The following is a 19,032-nucleotide window of genomic DNA, read 5'->3' on the forward strand; positions in this document are numbered from 1 at the left end:
TTCGTCCTTTATTATGGATAGATCACTCATCCTTCTAAAGACCATTTTTAAAGAACCAGCGTCATGCCCCACTGTAACATAGATGAGAAGCTAAAGCAAACTGCTGTAACCTGGATTTCAGCTGCGATGGCATGCACGTGGCCTCGTCAGGGTGCGTGACAATCAGTCAGGTCCTGCCTCTGCGGGTGGAATCACCCGGAAGGTGGCAGCTGCAAAGGCAACTGACTGTGTGCTGGGCACTTAAGGTCCAAGCAAGAGCCGCTGTTTGGGGCAGACCCCTCTTGGTGGAGCCTTTGCGTTATTTCCAGGGTTTGCGTTTTAACAGTACGCCTAGGAACATTCTTGCATGTGTATTTTTTTTTTTTTTAACATTTTATTTATTTATTTGAGAGAGAGAGTGAGAGAGAGAAAGAGCACAAGAGGGGGGAGCGGGAGAGGGAGAAGCAGACTCCCTGCTGAGCAGGGAGCCCGATGCGGGACTCGATCCTGGGACTCTGGGATCATGACCTGAGCCGAAGGCAGTCGCTTAACCAACTGAGCCACCCAGGCGCCCCACATGTGTATCTTTTGGGTCACTTATCCTATGTGTCTGTAAGGTAACAGGGAATGTGCATTTAGGATTTGGTCTACATCACAGCACTGCCTGCACCCATTAGTGCCTAGTGCGAGTGTGAGGGAGTGGCCGTTTCTTGCCAACTCTGGGCATCATTAACTCTTTTCATCTAGTTAATCAGGTAGTCATGAAAAAAGGTACTTCATTTTATTTTGTATCTTTTTCATTATGAATAGTCTGCACCCCTTTTCTGTTGCATTTTATTTTCTGCAAACAGCCTGTTTTGTGTGTGTGTGTGTTTTGTCTTTGCTCATGTTTCTAATGGGTTGTTGACCTTTAAGAGGTATAATTGAGTTTCTGTTGTGTGTACAGAGGATAGGGCGGTGTGCCAGGTTGAGATTCTTTTATGTTTCAGAAGAGGAAAAGTGTCTTAAAAATAGTCACATGAATTACTATTTAACTACTATTACTATTTATTTGATACTCATAGGAGAAGCAGAGGGTGATAAAAGATTGTATAAAGGGGATTTCTGAAGTGGCATTTCCAAGAAGGTTTCTATGGGAAAGCAGTATTTAAGCAGAAGTCTGAAGGGTACGTAGGAGTTTGCAGGGTGGGGTTGAGAGAAGAGCATTCTAAGCAGCAAAGACAGTGTGAGCAAAGGCCCTGTGGTGGGAAGATTATTGATAGTAATAGCTAACATTGATAGAGCACTTACTATGTACTAGGTGTTGTCCTAAATGCCTTTTATATCTACCTGCATTTAATTCTCCTGTATCACTTACGCAGCATACTTCCCCAAACCTTGGCCGTTTAGAACAGCAAACATTTATAGTCTCACATATTTCTGTGGGTTGAGAAGTTAGGAGTAGCTTAGCTGGGTGGTTTTAATTCAGGGTCCCTCGTGATGTCGACGAAGGCTGCAGGGGATATCGACGTTCCCAGATATTTGAGCAACTATGTGATGGAAGACGCTTGTGAGAATTTCTGGAGTGGGGACTTTAGTTTTGATGGATGTTGCCAGAGAGGTTGTATTTTCTATTGTTCAGATAAAGTGGGGGTGTCTGGGCCCACACCCCCTGCACCCCCCTACACCCCGGGTATTAGCAAACACCTCGCGCTTTGCCAACTGAGGTGTGAAAACAAGAGCACAGATGGTCTCGATTTATATTCCTCTCAGTACAGAGAGGGAGTTTTTATTTTTATTTTCCGTATCTGAGGAGAAATGCTTCTTAACAGTTTCTGTTTTTAGCCCATGGAGTAGTTACTTCCATAATTCCGTATGAGAGAATAGTAATTTACGCTTTCCTTTCTCTCTTTGCCAACGGAGGAGAAGGTCTCCTTGTACCTGCCTCACTGGCTTGCCGTGAGGATTCACCGAGTTACTACACGCCGAGTGCTGAGCATGCTGTGGGCACATAGTAAGCGTTCAGTGAGTCAGTTTCTGTGTTGTTACAGTTGCCTGCCGTCTGTTTATCATCTGTGCTTTGTCTGTCTGTCTCGCTATCATTGTCTGTTCATCTGTGTGTATTCGGCCTGGAGGAAAGCCCTGGGCTGCCTGAGGCTGGGGCGGTAGGTGGAGGGTCAGGGGGAAGGACAGCGGTTGCAGAGTTGTTTCACCTGTTGCCCTTCTGCTCTCCCTTGGTTTGCTGCCCCTTCCCCCTCTTCTGTTTGTCTCTCTGTCTCTGAGCCTATCCCAGGGCCCCTCCGCCCTTTACTGGGCCCCAGACTCACTCTGTCCTTTCTGACATCAGCGCGCTCCCATCTGTCTCCCAGAAATGTGCTCATCTTTTACCCACTCGTGGCTCTTCTCTCACTTCTTACTTCCTTCGCCCGGCGGGGTTTGTTCTTCCTTTTTTGTTATTTTACTGCTCTCCTTGTTCAGGGGCCGGCTCTGCGGGGAGTGGCAAGCTGGGCTGGATTTGGCTCCCATCACTGGAAGGCCTTGCCAGGCGGCCTCATGGCGGGGCAGGTCTCCGACGCTTCTGGAGTGTTGGGGAGGCAGAATTTGTTTCTCTCCCTGTCTGATGGGAATGATGGACTTACTGGAGGGAGCAAGTGACATATTTCTGTGAAATACTTAGAAAACTCTGATGCTCTATAAGGAGCCTAGTAGCACCTTCTACAGTGATGGAAATGTTCTCCATTAAATGTCTTCATAGACTTTTAGCATATGATCTCTGTTTTTTTTGTTTTTTTTTTTAAGCTTTAGTTGATTATAGAAGTGACTGGCATCTCTGCATCATTTGTAAAAAATTATTTCAAAGATACTTCCCATTATATTATAAAATTTCTTGATGAACTCAGGGCACCTGGGTGGCTCAGTTGGTTAAGCATCTGTCTTCGGCTCAGGTCATGATCCCAGGGTCCTGGGATGGAGCCCCACATCGGGCTCCCTGCTCAGCGGGGAGTCTGCTTCTCCCTCCCCCTCTGCCCCTCCCCCTGCTCGTGCACGCGTTCTCTCGCTCTCAAATAAATAAATAAAAAAAATCTTTAAAAAATTTTCTTGATGAACTCTTGGGGTTCTTGCTGAACTGTTTTCTTTCCTGCTTATGTGTGCTTTTTATTAGACAATGAGGGGTTTTTTTTGGTGTGTGTGCCGGGGAAAGTCTCTTTTTGCTTTGGTTTCTAGGAAGCTCAGTTGCCTTAGGTTTTCACTGAGTAGCTATTCTGGTAAAACTGTCCTTGCCTACTCTTCCCTCCTTCCATTTAATAAGATATATAGGGTGCTCTCCTTTTATGCTTATTCTAACATAGTTCTGTTGAAACCTTAGTGGACATACATGGGGTTTGAGAGGAAATAAGGGTTGACCCACTATACTTTCTCAAGGTGCCATGAACTTGCTCCTGTGGGAAGTTCACCCACCCCCATATTTCAGCCCAAACAGACTCTGTCAGTATTCCCAAGGGAGAAGCAGTGTGGCTTCCGGGGTTCTCAGCCTAAAGCATATTGGCTTTGGGGCAGAGACATCCGGGTGTGTTTTACAGCTACAGCATTTACAGTGGGACCTGGGGCAAGTCAGCTAGTCTCCGAACCTGTTTCTGCATCTCTAAAATGGGATGACAATAAGAACCTCAGGGTCGTTGGTACTCAGTGTGGTGATTCCTATTAGGTATTTGGTACAGCGGTGCAGGGAAGGTGTTCAGTAAGGACTGGTGACTCTTTTTACTTATAGGCTCTACTTAATTCCCATTTTGGTGAAGGCTGCCTCCACCCAGCCCAGTTTACCAGGAAATCTGCTATAGTCCTTGCCCATCGTCCTCAACTGCCGGCACGGCTTGATTTTGAATTCCAGAAGTGAGAAGCCAGGTTTTGGATCACCCGCTGGGGTGTGTCCTGTGCCTTATACAAACAGGGATCACTGTGTGTTTGTGATTCGAGTCTTTAAATTTTGCAGGTGTCTGTCCTGGGAAACAGACTGAACACATGCATGTGGACACGTGGTCAGTCCGAGGCTCTGGGAAGGCCTGGAGGGCCCTGGCTTTTTAAACTGCAGTCATACCAGGACCTGCCTCAGAGCCAGGGGCCAGTGAGCATCCCGTTGCCGGAGGGCTAGCTCAGAGGACTTCTATTTTCAGTTTTCCCTTCCTCGTTTCTTTTTACTTCTCCCCCTCTTTCCTCTCTTGTCTTTGTCTCCCCTCCTCTGCCCTCCCTCCCTACTCCCTTTCCCCTTCTCCTTCCCCTGCTCTCCCCCCCCCATAAGAGAAGCTATTTATTTTTTCTTTTTAAAAAACATTTAATTTTAGAGAGAGAGTGCGAGCGCATACTAGCATGTGGGGGTAGGGGCAGAGAGAGAATCTCAAGCAGACTCCCTACTGAGTGTGGAGCCCGACGCATGGCTTGACCTCGCGATCCTGAAATCAGGACCTGAGCCGAAATCAAGAGTCAGATGCTTAATGGACAGAGCCACCCAAGTTTTCTGAAACCTGAAGTTCAGATGCCCCCTCCCAGCCATGACCTCTTTTTTCTTTTTCTAAAAATTTTACAACAGGGGTGGATCTAGCTGGGCAGACTCTAGAAGCTGTGCCACATTCAGCCAGAACTACTTAGGTAAAGACAGCAGGTTAGAGGCCCTGCTGGGTTAATGTTCTTTAGTGCTTTTCTGGCACACGGAGGAGGTGAAGGTGGCCTGTTGTAAACTAGTTCCTTTCTTGTGTCTGGGTAATAGGAGCCCTCTTCTGTTCTCGGACACATCTGGGATAATGAAGGGGCTACATAATGCTGATTTGGGATATGCTGGGGTTTGGCCAGAAGAGGAAGATTAGTAAAGGTGTTTCCCAGCCATGCCGCTGAGCATGCAGGTGAGCGAACAGACTAGAGAAGGGACTGGTCCTTAACACTGCGCATGCAGTCAGTGTGCGGTAGGTCTAGGGAATTCTCAGATGGAGCTAAACGGGAAGGGAGGGCTGAGCATTTGCATGTGAGCTCTGGACGTCTTCAGGAGGGAACCTGACCACTGGGGGAGAGAAGGAAGGAAGGAGAGCCTGCAGAGACTGGCCACTCACCTCTGGGCAACAGGAAGCTGCTGGAAGGTGGTTTTACCCTGAGTTACTGCCCTGCAGAGAGGCTGTTTCAGACCTTACCCAGCCCATCTCATCCCCCAGCCCTGCCACCCCAGCACTGTGTCAGAATAGGTGCTGGGGTGCTGGGCGTGGTGGCCCCTCTGAGCATGGGAGTCCCCAGCCTTCTGGAGCTTTCCACCAGCCCCACGTGCTTTGTGATTTCCCCTAGTGCTTCCGGGAGCCCAGGGGCAGGGCAGGGTGAGGCAGACGCTTGTTGTCCTGCAGAATTGGGTGAAAGTACTGTGGAATGAGGAGGGTAGTTGAAGCAAAGGGCTGTGGGATTCAAGCTGGAGGGAAGGGCACCGTAGAGGCAAAGTGCAGGGATCACGGGGCGGTGGTCTGGATGTGGCATAATGGGAATAAGTGAGGGGGAGCTGTGAGGAGAGGGGGCTGGAGGGGTTGGTCCGTGGTCGGGAGGGGGCATCTGAATTTCAGGTTTCAGAGGTGGCCCAGGTGCGGCTGGCAGACGTAGAGCGTGCGGTCCAGGGAGGGACTAGGAAGTGGACAAGTGAGCGTGAGCAAGGGGTGGCTTGAGTCTCAAGTGAGCCAAGGTAAGGGCAGGTGGGAGAAAATGAACCATCTGTGGCTGGAGGAGCCAGAGAATGTGGACGCTAACTCCAGACCCCGTGTGAACCAGCTCAGAGCAAGACTCGAATCTTCTTCCAGGGGGTTTTCAGCCCTCCTGGATTTTGAGCTGTATGCTGAAACATGTATGTGGGCCAAACTGAACCTTCCTAGTGGGAGAGAACCTTCCTTCTTCTTAATGGTTGGAAAGACGATGATGATAAGGCTAAGCCTAGGGGCATGGTGACCCTGACATTCCTTCTCTTATAGGAATTCTGTTCTCACTTTCAAACCAACGTGCTAAGTTTCAGCTTGTCTGATAAATATAATTGTACTTCTTTTTCTGTATCAAGAAAAACCTTGACAACAGTCCATTCAGATGATCATAACTGCAGGTGTGAACTCCATTGCTTAGTGTTATTTCAGCTCGATTTCTCCCTACTTATGGGGGGGTTTGTGGTGAGTAGAAATGGGAAGAGACACATCTGATTTGAGAAAGGGTGTGGGATTCCTCTGGTGCCCAGTCTCCTTTTGCCTGGGACCAGGAGTCTGGGAGTGGCCCGCCCAGGTGTGCACGCAGCACCACCTAGTGGGCCAGGGAAGCACCAGCAACGGGAGTGGCAGCCTTAACCCGGAGACCAGGTATGTGCGGTGCCCTGGGGTCCGCAACTTCTGAAAGGGATTGAAGGAAAGAGGAGGTTAATTGTTCAAAGAATCCGACAGGGAAGACAGACAGCTTAGTTGGGTAGAACAAAACAAATCTCCCTCCGTTCCTCCATGCCTTCCTCTGTCTTGTTCCTTCCACCTTTTAGTTGATCCCCATCTGCTGTTTCCTGGAGTTCATTCCAGAAATTGGTTTTTTTTTTGCAAGGGGGAGGGTATTATGAGAGCCAAGCGTGACCATGTCTTTCCTGCTTAGGCTGCTGGTTAGGAGGTCCTGATGGTGGTGTGATTTTAGTGCCGTGCAGGCAACTTTATTCTTCTAGCTGTCAGTCATCAGACATCATGTCATTTTAAACTGAGTGTATATATTAGTCAGGTTTTGCTGGGTAATAAATCACTCCCAAATCCACAGTGGCTGCTGCAACACTTATTCCTAGATCGTGGTCGTAGGTGACCTGAGGATTGCCTGGGCTTCAATTTGGGTCTGCTCCACTTAGTTCTCATTTGAGGATTTGAGCTCAGGGGGCTCTGGCTGTCTAGGGCTGGACCCTTCCGGCGGAACACACGGCCGAGCAGACAAACTCAACCAACACATTCTCACATTCCAGACTGGCCGAGGCAAGTTCTGTGGCCCCGCTCAGTCACAGAACTGCGAAGTGGTATTTTGTTCACAGTGCACCAAAACCAAAGCCAGGGTAGATAGTTGAAGGAAGAATTGTGAATAAGATGAAGAGCCGGATTTGAGAAGATCCTCAAATGGCTGAGGCCCCTTGGTGGCCTTCAGGAAGCCTCAGGGAGTCCATGATCTCTCCTGTGGCCTAGAACAGGGGTTGGCAGACCTTTCTCCTAAAGGCCAGAGAGTAAATATTTCAGGCTTGTGGGTCACATGACCTGTGTTGTGACAACTGGCCTCTGCTGTCATAGCTGAAAGCAGCCGTAGACCATACCGAAGGAATGAGTGTATGGCTGGGTTTCAGTAAAGTCCTTATTTATGAAAACAGGCTGTGGCTGGATTTGACTGTGGATCATAGTTGGTGGGCTTCTGGTGTAGATGTTCAAGCCCTGATTTCTCTCCGGGTGTCAACCTAACAGACGAGAAGGAATACCCCTTGTTAGTTGGGAGGCTGCTGGTGGGTCCAGTAGTACTCCACCCACCGTTCAGCATGGTGAAGCCGTAAACGGCTGTTCCATGTCATTGAATTTTCTAGGCAGCCAAAGCTTCTTGTTTCTAGTGTGAAACCTCGTTTTGCTTAACCTATTCTCCATAGAAATATCTGGGAGGGGTATGAGAAGATCCTTGGTCTTTCCAAGGATGATGGGGAAGGTGATTTAACCTTCCTGGTGGATTAAGATTTATCTTTCAGGAACATCGTTTTTGTGAAGGACTTTGAGGTGTGCCTAAATAAGGGTAGTAGGTGTGCTCGGCGACCCTACTTCCCCATCTCTTGTGGTTACCCTTTCGTGTGTGTGTGTGACCGCTCCATTGAGATATAATTTACCCACTTAAAGTGTATAATTTGATGGCTTTTAGTTTGTTCACAGGGTTGTGCAGTTATTACCACAAATCAATTTTAGAACATTTTCTTCACCCCCAAAAGAAACTCCAGACCCTTTAGCTGTCACCCCCAATCCACTCCCATCTATCCCCCCCCCAGTGTGACTGAATTTTTAATGAGCTTTTGGAGGGTCACCTCTTGGAATCTGCTACCCTGGTTTCTTGGCCCTAACAGGCTCAGTCCTGGCCTTGGAGAGCAGAGCGAGGAATAATCATCATCATCATCTTCTTCTTCTTCTTTTTTTTTTTTTTAAAGATTTTATTTATCAGAGAGAGAGAGAGTGAGCACAAGCAGGGGTCGCTACAGGCAGAGGGAGAAGCAGGCTCTCTGCTGAGCAGGGAACCTGATGCGGGACTCGATCCCAGGACCCTGAGGTCATGCCTGAGCCAAAGGCAGACGCTTAACGACTGAGCCACCCAGGCATTGCCTGAGCCAAGAATCTTCTTGAATGGTCATCGTGCTATACAGGTGTACACCCAGTTCTTTCATTGCCCCTGAGAACCTGTGCATCAGATCTACATCAGCTGAGGACATACCTTTAACATTTGTCCTTTATCATACCTTTCTATTTCTTCATTTATATTCTGCTTTGGAGGAGTCACCAAAGTAATTGTCTACTTTTTGAATTTACATTTGTGTTAGTTTGAGACCTGGTTCAAGGAACATGGAATCATTTCACGCTCAGGTTTTATTGGTTTTATCTAGTTTGCTTAAATGCTTTTAGTCGGGCTATAGTAATGGTTTTGGGGATGAGTTTATAGTCTTTTAATAACCAGATGATCTCACCTCATGTTTTGAGAAAGTAACCATTGTTCGCTTATAAACAGAATTTCCTGCCTAGGAAATCATTTAGATGAACAATAAAGCAGTGGACCGCATCCAATGGTCGAGGCACAGTAGGCATTATGATTTTATAAAATTGTGTTCTATTAATAAAATAAACTTTTCCTGATTTGACATCTGACTGTTGATTTCCGAGTTTAACCTTCGACATTAATTGGTTTTCATTCCATAGTAAAAGGTAACTTTGGGGAGGAGAGGACAAGTGGGAGGATATGGGCCTTGAACTTGGGCAGCTGCTCAGCTCAGGCTGCCCTGAAAGCTTTAGAGAGGCTAACTATAAATATTGGGTATAGATGTTTTTGGAAAACAGAAAGCAAGTGTAAGTGTAAAAGGTTAATAATTTTAAAACAGGAGACTGGATCTGAACCCACAAATTAAAGCAACAGGAATCAAGGGAGGGGGAGGGAGATTGGTGAGGTGAAGTGTAATAGGCTCTCCTATCTTTGCTATGGAGAATCAGGAAAATAGAGATTTACCTCCTGGTGACTTAAAGGTAACTGCCCACATCAGTAAGGATTAGGTTTGGCTTCACAGAGCAGCGGCTTCACCTGGTAGGATTTATTTAGTGATGGTTAACACTCCATAAATGTTTGCCTTATTATTACTGTTGTTTGTTATCATTGTAAAAAGTACAGCTGGATCCCTCCATCACTGTCACACCCAATAAAATCCAGATGGCTCAAAGATAGACTGTCAAGAATGAAGCCATAAAAGTGGTAGAAGTAAGTATTGCTGGATATTTTAATAATCTTGAGATGGGCAAGGCCATGCTGAAGTGGGACACAGGCTAGAACTGTAAAGAAAATGGGGGATCATTTTGACTATTTAAAAATGAAGCGTGAGACAGGGATTCTTGCTGTAACACGATATATCTGTTCCTGAAAAGCTCGCATGTTCTGCACAATTGCAGGCCAGAAATAACAGGAGTTAAGCGACTTTGTAACCAGAACATTAAACAGTACAAAGCACAAACAGGACGCTGGGAGATAAGGCGAGGCTGCAGAAGCCAGGCAGTGAGACATGCAGGCGGTGGGGGCTCTGAGCCCTGCATCTTCCATGAATGTGGGCATAGAAGGAAGTGCAGTCACTGCAAACTGAGAGCCATCCAAGGCTGGGCTACACCTCCTTGGAGATGGAGCCCTACGGGTAGCGCTTATTTTAAACTTATTTAAAATAGGGCTGAAAGGGCTCCTGCCTGTGCAGTATAAGAGTACTTCCCTACTTACCACCAGCATAGGAGCTCCTGCTAGAAAGTCCTATTGCAGCCCACAGGGCCGTGGGGGGGAAACCAGGAAACACGAGTAGGGTTGCAAGACCAGAGACAAGCCAGTGGGGGGTGACGGGAATAGTTGTACTATATTTGAGAGAGGATTAATACAAAGCTCTTCTGTGTATATCAATATTAGAGAAGAGATAAGCAAGAAAAAATACGTACGAGCATCCTGTAAAAGAAAATGGCCAATATGTCCGTGAAAAGATGTTGGGTATTATTAAGGAATAAATGCAAACAGCCAAACAGGCACATGAAAAGGTGCTCAGCATCAGCGGTCATCAGGGAAATGCAAACCAAAACCAAAATCTCACAGCTATTAGAATGGCTCGTGTGGAAAAGACGAGAGACAGCAGGTATTGGCGAGGATGTGGAGAAAAGGGGACCCTCGTGCACTGTTGTCGGGAATGTAAATTGGTGCAGCCACTGTGGAATATTTATTTCAGTGTTAATTGCAAAAACGTGAGATGTTTGTGAATGGGGAATCACATAACTGAATTGTGTATGCCGACAGTGGAACACTATGCAGCCCTTAAAAAGGAGGTGGACAGATGTCCGTGACATATTGATGACATCACCAGTGAATTTTCCCAGGCATATGGAGGGGAGAGAAATAAAATCACAGGAAGTAGAAAAGAGATTTTCAGAGTGGTTTTGCAATTATTGACTGTCTCCAGGGCTTTGGGATGTTTTCCTTCCTTCTCCTCCTTTTAAATCTGTGGCAAGCCCAGCTGTGCAGTTCTCATCCATCAGCAAGTGCCGTTACCTCTACCTTCAGTGTGTTTCCTGAATCCAGCCACTTCTCCTACCTGCGTCATTCTAGCCTGAGCCACCATCGGTTCTTGCCTGGACTGTAGCAGTAGCATCCTGGCTTATCCCCAACTGGTAGCCCCTTCAATCTGTCCATATAGCAGCCAGAGAGGCCTGTTTCATTCCTGAGTCAGAACATGGCACTCTTGTGGAGCGGCTGCCCACTGTGGCCACAGTGGGTTCAGACCTCCTGCCATGGCCTAAAGGTTCTAGGTGCTGTGGCCTCACTCCCCTCACCTGCATTGCTCTCCCTACCCCAGCTCCAGCCACACAGGATGCGTCTGGCCTTTCTTTATATTGACTCTTCCCTGTGCTTGGAACACTGTAACCCTAGATCTTCATTCTGGTTTCTGCCCCAGTGACCCTTCCCCAGAAATGAACAAATAATTGATATTCATGGCTTTATAATATTCCATTAAGTTGGTATGATTTACTTAAATACTGACCTTTTGCTAGATGTGAAGGTTGTATTTGGCAATGCGGTGAACATCTTTCCGTTTTTAAAATTAATTTTTAAATTCAAATATAATGAACTCACAGGGTTCTATTAGTTTCAGGTGTACAGTATAATGAGTCAACAGTTCTATACATTTCTCAGTGCTCACCAAGATAAATGTACTCTTAATCCCCTTTATCTCTTTGACCCATCCCACACCCATCTCCCCTGTGGCAACCACCAGTTTATTCTCTGAATTTAAGAGTCTGGGTTTTTTGGGGTTTTTTTGCAATGAACATCTTTTTAAAAGTGTATTGAGGGGGTGCCTGGGTGGCTCAGTTGGTTAAGCGACTGCCTTCGGCTCAGGTCATGATCCTGGAGTCCCGGGATCGAGTCCCGCATCAGGCTCCCTGCTCAGCGGGGAGTCTGCTTCTCCCTCTGACCTTCCCCACTCTCATGCTCTCTCTATCTCATTCTCTCTCTCAAATAAATAAATAAATAAATCTTGAAAAAAAAAAAAGGTGTATTGAGGATGTGACTGTTAACATATAGGAATGTGCAGAAATAATTTACAGGTACTTATGACCCCCGTTTGTATTTGATAAGCTTTCATTTTAATTTTGGATCTCCTAAGTAGTCGGCCCAAGTTATGGTGATCATTGTTCAAGCAAGGACTACTTTTAACAGCTTTGTTGAGGTGTAATTTACGTAACCATACAGTTATAAGTACGCAGTTGAGAGAGATTTTGCAGTGGACTTAGAGCTGTACCAGCTGCCAGAATACCTGCACCATCCCCCATCCGCATCTGCAATGTAGAAGGGTCCCAGTTTCTTCACATCCTCTCCAACTCACGCGACTGTCTGTCTTTTTTGTTTTAACCATTCTAGCAAGTGTGCCGTGGTATCGCTGTGTGGTCTTTCAGCAGGGACGCTTTTGTTATTAAGGTTTTTTAACTGTGTTAAAATCTGTATAACATTTCTCACTTAACCATTTTGACAGTGTGTAATTCACTGGTATTTGGTGCATTCAGATGTCTGTTAACACCATCTATTTCCAGAACATTTCATCACCCCCAAAGGGAACTTCCCACCCATTAGCGCTCACTCCCGTTTCACCCTCCTCTTAGCCTCTGGCAACTGCCAATCTGCTGTCTGTCTCTATGGCTTTAAGTATTCTGGGTATTTCCCAGAAGGGGAACCATATCACATGTGGTCTTTTGTGAGTGGCTTCTTTCACTTAACGTGATGTTTTCGGTGTTCATTCACATCATCGCAGGTATCCTTTTTATGGCAGAGTGACATTCCATTGTATGCATATATCACATTTTCTTCATCACTTCACCTGCTTGTCGACATTGGGTTGTTTCCACCTTTTGGCTACTGGGAAGAGTATTGCTGTAGACGTTTGTGTACAAGATTTTGTTTGAATACCCACATTCGGTTCTTCAGGGTATAAACCCAGGCATGGAATTGCAGGGTCATGTGGTGATTCTGTGTTTAACTTATCGAGGACCTGCCACACTGTTTTCTAGAAGGAATACCTTTGGGTATGACAGAGTGATAGTAATGCTTACATGGGAACAGCAGGCATGAACTGGGGCTGTCTTGGGCACGCCGAGACCAATGGGCATCCTTGCTCAGCCTAGCCCCTCCACCTCCTCTCTTCCCTTCCCTCCCGGTGCTTGCCACCATCCAGATGGTTCCCTCGCATGTTCTTCAACTTCTATTCCATGTGTATCTTTTCTTGTCCCCGAGGTTCTGAGGTCCCCAGGCTCCCTGTCAGAGAAAAGGAAATCCCTAATGCAGTGACCGTCTTTTCTTTCTTAAAAAAAAAAAAAAAAAAAAAGTGGTAAAATATACATAACATAAAACTTACGATTTTAGCTATTTTTAAATATACAGTTCCGTAGCATTAAGTACCTTCAGTGCTGAGCTAGTACCACCTTCATCCATCTCCAGAACTTTGTCATTTACTCCAACTGAAACTCGGTACCCTTTAAACACTAACCCCCTGTACCCCTCCCTCCAGCCTCGGGCCACCACTGTTCGACTTTCTGTCTCCATGCATTTGCTACTCTAGGTACCTCATAAAACAGGAAGCATGCAGTGTTTGCCCTTTCCTGGCTGGCTTATTTCATTTCGTCTAATGGCTTCAAGGTTTGTCCATGGTGTAGCATGTGCCAGAATTTCCTTCCTACTTAGGGCTGAAAGAGATCCCACTGTATGTATAGACCACGTTTTGATATCCATTCATTCGTCTGTGACCACTTAGGTTGCTTCTACCTTTTAGCTGTTGTGAATAATGCTGCTATGAACGTGGGTGTACAAATATCTGTTCAAGTCCCTGTAGTTGCTTCTGGATATATACCCAGATTTGGAATTTTTTTTTTTTGAGATTATTTATTTATTTGAGAGAGAAAGAGAGAGAGAACGGGCAGAGGGAGAGGGAGAAGCAGACTCCCCACTGCACAGGGAGCCCGATGTGGGGCTCAGTCCCGAGACCCCGAGATCATGACCTGAGTCTAGGGCAGACGCTTAACCGATTGAGCCACCCAGGCGCCCCCCAGATTTGGAATTGTTGGATCATAAGGTCGTTCTGTGTTTAACTCTTTTGAGGAAACTGGTTGTGCATGTTTTTATCAGATGCACTGTAAACATGCTTATATATTTGGCACTTTAGATTTTTTGGACTCCTTTCTTAGATTTGATCCTATATGTGAGAGTACTGGCTTGAGGGTCATGACACATTTTTGGTTCTCCAAACATGCTGTCAAACTGTGGACTCCCAGTGTTGTTCCAATTTATACCAGCTCCATCTGTCTAAACGCTAATTCAGCTGTGAGCACTTTAATTGCAGTCATTACACCGACCCTGGCTAATTTCGTGTAAAATTATTTTCCCCCTGGTAATTTAACAATTATAAAATACACACTTTTAGGAGAAATTAAGGAAATTAATTACTTTTAAGGAAATTAGGAAACCGAAGTATTTTTTTTTCTATTCATCGCCCACTAAAACAAAGTCTGAGGGGTAGTAACGCTCCTGATTTTTTTGTGCAGGTTTAACTGTGGGGAATTTATACACAGTACTTTTTTCCTTTTAAAAATAAATTTCTGTACAATTCAAGTTGTATGTCTCAGTGTTAGAATCAATCCAGCCTGTAATGTAGTATCATCTGCTTTTGTCCATTTCTATCCAAAGTCCACTGGGGGCACTCTTTCTGAAAAGCTGGGTTTGGTTTTGCCATTTGGGGAGCCCCCATAGCAGGATCCGCCTCCTTTGCTTTGCCCTCCTCTTCTTGCCCTCTCTTCTTGCACAACACACTGGTGTGTCCGGGTGGACGGTGCCGCGGTCAGTTGCACAAGATTGCGCTTAAGCGTCAGGTCGGCGATCCTGCTTGTGAATGTGGCCGTCGGGCGGATCGGCTGTCACTGCCGTTGTGCTCCTGGCGGGGGTAGGTGTCCTGCAGGCTGGTGGTCGTGTGTGATTATGTGACAGCTCGGGGCCTGACGCCTGAGTGGAATCCTCCCCATGTCATTGTTTATCCTTTTTCTTAGAGTCGCTTCTGTGGCATTTAGGATCACAGCCATTGCTGAGAACTCCCCAGTGTAGGTTTTTTCTTTTTGTAGTTAGCCTTTTCTTTCCATTTCGGGATGGGTTTCTCTGCATGGTCCTGCCCCTCCCCGAGATTACTTGCGCTGCCCCCAGCAAGGGAGCTGGCCCTCAGTGGGGTGGGGCAGAAGAGGAGGGGAGGGAAGACTTGGGCCTGTCCCCTCGGGGGGACAGCAGGGCCTCATGTCCGGTCCGCCCACAGCCCTGCACCTCGTAGGGCCTTTCCCCTGTGTAAGGGGAAGGGGAGGGTGAGGACGGGCTCCCTTTCCCCTGTGTAAGGGGAAGGGGAGGGCGAGGACGGGCTCGCTGGGGGCCCACGCCGGTTCTCGTGAGGAGTCTGAGAAGGGTCTTGTGTGCAAGTGGGGGCAGGGCGGAGGTGTGGGCGGGATGGAGCCCACAGAGAGACCTCCTCGCCCTTGTGTACTGTTTGAGTGTTGAGCCACATGCCTTACTTGTTGATTTTGTTTTTAAAGAAAGCAAATTCAGTTAATGAAGACCACCAGGGGCGAAGTGTCAACTCTCAAACGTTGGTATGCAAGAACCCCTTGGAGGGCTTGACATAAAAGCCAGTTCCTGGGTCACACCACCTAGATCCTGGTACAGGAGGTCTAGGGTGGAGCCTCGGGAACCATCTGAAGACCCCTCGTAGAGAAGCCTGCCTGTTGGCAACGTCACCCCCCATGTACTGTTCTTGGGAGGGTTCCTCAGCACTGATTGGTAAAGGAAGGGAAGTGCTTTCTCGCAGATTCCTTCCCTGGAGGATCCTCGCCAGGACCCATCAGATGAGGAGTGAGCACATGTGCGTTAGGGTTGGGAGGAAGCGGTCCCAGCTTAGCCCCTTACTAGCGGGCTCCTCACATAATCTCTGGGACTTTGGTTTCCTCGTTTGTAAAATGTGTTCTTAATTCTCACCCTGCACTGCCTGCTGGTTCATGAGAGTAGATGAAATTCAGTAATGGGTACCACGTGCTTTGCAGCATTCAGCAATGTTTGTTGAGTGCTTACTGTTTACCGGGCAGGGCGCTTTATAAACAGTGGGGGACAAATCAGCATCCAAGATGGCACTGTTACTTTCTGAGGCCTCTCATGTGGTGGGCTGTGCACCAGTCTCGGATTGTTGCTAGTTGCTCAGTGGCATTTGGCTACCACCTCAGCCTCTCTGAGTACAGTCTCTTCTCTGTTAGATGAGGCGGGTGAGCCAGTAATTTTTAGCTCTAATGGTGCCTTTGTAGTTTGTGAGACCTCAACTTTTGTGATGTAGAGCATAACTACTAACCCTGCCTTCCTTGAAGATGCTGAGGTGAGTCTCTCAACTGTGTGACTCTGTAATAGGAATTTTCTAGAAAGACACCCAGTTACAAAGTATCATGTGTGTCTCCGGCACCATTATGGCCCGTGTGTAAGTCTTTGCATCTGCGCCCTTTAATCTTAATAATTTCAAGAAAAATGAATTGTTTCCAAGTCTGTACAAGTGGTTTACAAGTGGCCGAGGAGAAGGGTCTTGTCTCGTGCAGTCTTTAAAACATTGCTGTGAGTTTACCGTCACTGCCAAGCATAATGGATGGTAGGAGGCTTACCTCCTCTCCAGAACCTCCTCAAGCACAGGCCTGGGGTCACACTCCTCGACCACCACCCCTGTGGCTAACTGGAAACATGGTGGGTAAAGAAATGGAATGGGTTGGGGCGGGGGAGGAGAAAATAGAAGATAGATGGGCTTTTAGAATATGGCCACTTTTGTTGAGTTAAGGTTCCTTTGCTTTTTCTTTGTCACCTTTACTGTAGTCTAGAACATTCCTCAGAGGCCCAGAGTGAGACACCAGGTTGGGAAATCCCAGAGCACCAACAGGAGGCACACACATGTTTAATGCGGCCCTCGAGTGTTTACGAAATTCTAAGTGAGTGTCTGACATTGAGAAAATCAAGAAATCTCATGTAAAAATGCAGATTCCTAGCCTCTCAGAAGAAATCAGCACATCCGGGGCTCTGGGCCCCGCTAGGTGGAGCAGGATGTGCTGTACACACAGCCCTTGGCCTGGCTGCTCAGACACCTGTCGGGTAGGAATAGAGCTTTTCTGCAACCTCCCGCCTATGTTCTGTGGATGCAGAAACTGAGTTCCAGACAGACGAAGATGGGACTTGCTGGGGTGACGGGGAGAAGTTGGGGACAGAGCCAGGCCTGGCGTCCCCTCCTCCGGGCTCTCGGAACAGCGCTCCTGCCAGACCTGGGCCCCACGCACCTTCCGGCAGGTGGCAGTCATGCTGCTGGCTTGCCTCCCAGTCTGTCTCTTCCCGGACTTCACCCTGTGCCCTTGTTCCCTTCTCTTCTGATTCTGCATTTCTTCTCAGGAAGCTCTCCTCTTTATCCAATGCTGTTCCCTCTCTCCTTTTGTTCTTTCTCCTCCCCCTGCTGTTGCCCCAGGATCTCCTGGAGCCTGGGTGAGTGTTTAGGATGCTTCTCCCCTGCATCCGTGCAGGTTACCCACTCTCCCGGGCCCAGAGCCCTCCAGCTTCAGCATGGAGGCGGGAGGCCCAGAGACCCTGATGGAGCCACCCCCACCCCCATCTGGGGGTGGCCACCACTCAGCGCGTGTAACTGCACGGTCCTGGATATGCTGATTTCTTCTGAGAGGCCAGGGATCTGTGTCTTTACATGAGACTCCCTGATCTTTAAATGTCAGGGACTAATTTAGTGCTGTCGCCTCTGCTGTAAAATGTTAAGCCTTATCTCGGATGCCTGGCAAGTTCCATGAAGCTGGCATGTCACCTGTGTATCAGAGCGGCCTCCTTCTAGCCCTTCTGCGAGAATGAGGATCTGGCCCAAGGCAGGTGTCGAGTGGACATAGTGCCCCTGTAGCCCCAGACCTTCTGGATGCCTAGCAGTCTCTAGCACCCTGTGCCACCTCCCAGCCAGCCCTAAATGTAGCCCTCATCCTCGGGTAGGAGGACCCACTCCAAACCTTATGCCTTGGAGAAAGCCTGGGAGGGATTATAGCTCTGAACAGGTGAAGAGACCCCTTATGTTTTGCTCCCAAAGTGGTGCCGTAGGAATAGGGGGCATTGGATTGAATCCGTTGTTGGCTGAGTAATTGAGGGGACATTCACTTCCCCGTGCGACTTACCTCCATGCTGAACAAAAACCTACAGGGATGCCAGGAGGGGCCTGAAAACACTTGACACTAGATGGCTGTACCTTCCCTGTGCTGAATGCTGGGCGTTGGTCCATCCTGGGGACGCAGGGCTCACAGACGAGCCCTGCCACCCATTGCTGATTTTTTCCTTGCCCTTGTCCCCATTATTTACCCAGCACTCGCTGGGCACTTACTGTTTGTTGCCCGGCTGGATGTAGAGGCGGTGGACTCCGTTCTTTCTCCTGAGGGTCTCACAGCTAGTGGAGAAGGGGCTGCAGAAAAACATAACATTGTAGTGAAATCATCAGTGTACTGTGTACCTAGCCACAGTCAGAAGTCAAGGAACGCCTGAAATACAAGGTGACATTTGAGTGGTATTTTGAGATGGAGTTTGCTGGGCAGTGAAGGGCATTCTAGGCAGCTAGGACAGCTGGTGTAAAAACCAACATTTGTGAAACAGTATGTTTAGCAAATGGTGAGAAGTTGGTGTGGCTTAACTGAGGAGGTATTGGATAAAACAGCAGAGTCTGCACTTGCTGAGAAAGGCTGTTCTTACAGAGACCGAGATAATAGTGGCTTCAACAAGGTAGACCTTTCTTCCCCTCCTCAAAGTCCCAGGCGAGGGTTGGACTCGACGAGGTGGCCCCAGGTGCCCAGGATTGCTCTGGTGTTGCCTTTAGTTGTGTGGTTGAAGATGGTTTCAGCACCAGCCCCCTCTCTGCATGCGACAGCTGGAGAAGGCATGGCTTGGAGGCTCTCTTCACATCCTGTTAACCAGGCACGGGGACATACCTTCCTGCAAGGAAAGATGGGACATGTAGTTTTTAGCCGGGTGGCCATGTGCCCAGCCACACCTTGGGAATTACATTACCAAAAGGAAGAAGCAGAAATTGGATATTGGGAAACCTCCGTCCCAACAGCCTCTTATCTTAGGAAGGCGTGAGCTGAAACATGGAGCACTTTATAGGGAGCTGGGAGGTTTTTAAAGCAGGGCAGTACCATGTTTTTAAAAAGCATCTTTCTACAGATGGCACCA

The 19,032-nt window shown here is 47.6% G+C and overlaps 1 protein-coding gene and 1 long non-coding RNA gene across 8 annotated transcripts in view; both read left to right on the forward strand.

Annotated features, from left to right (window-relative positions):
- TRAK1 (trafficking kinesin protein 1) overlaps nucleotides 1-19,032 on the forward strand; it is a 113,470-nt gene that overhangs the window by 8,496 nt on the left and 85,942 nt on the right. Inside the window, exon 1 of one of the 7 annotated variants that reach the window (XM_031016979.2) lies at nucleotides 14,571-14,710. The exons of the other annotated variants lie outside the window; for them this stretch is intronic. The gene's annotated coding sequence lies outside the window, so the exon portion shown is untranslated. Of the gene's footprint in view, nucleotides 1-14,570; nucleotides 14,711-19,032 lie in introns of those variants that run through there. 7 annotated transcript variants of the gene reach the window in all.
- Nucleotides 8,216-13,664, forward strand: LOC145722359 (uncharacterized). The gene is made up of 2 exons (XR_014146576.1): nucleotides 8,216-11,565; nucleotides 11,778-13,664. It is a non-coding gene; the product is annotated as an uncharacterized LOC145722359 (long non-coding RNA).

The sequence above is a fragment of the Leptonychotes weddellii genome, chromosome 1 (genome assembly GCF_054177405.1).
Source record: "Leptonychotes weddellii isolate Sample4059 chromosome 1, ASM5417740v2, whole genome shotgun sequence".
Taxonomy (NCBI): Eukaryota; Metazoa; Chordata; class Mammalia; order Carnivora; family Phocidae; genus Leptonychotes; species Leptonychotes weddellii.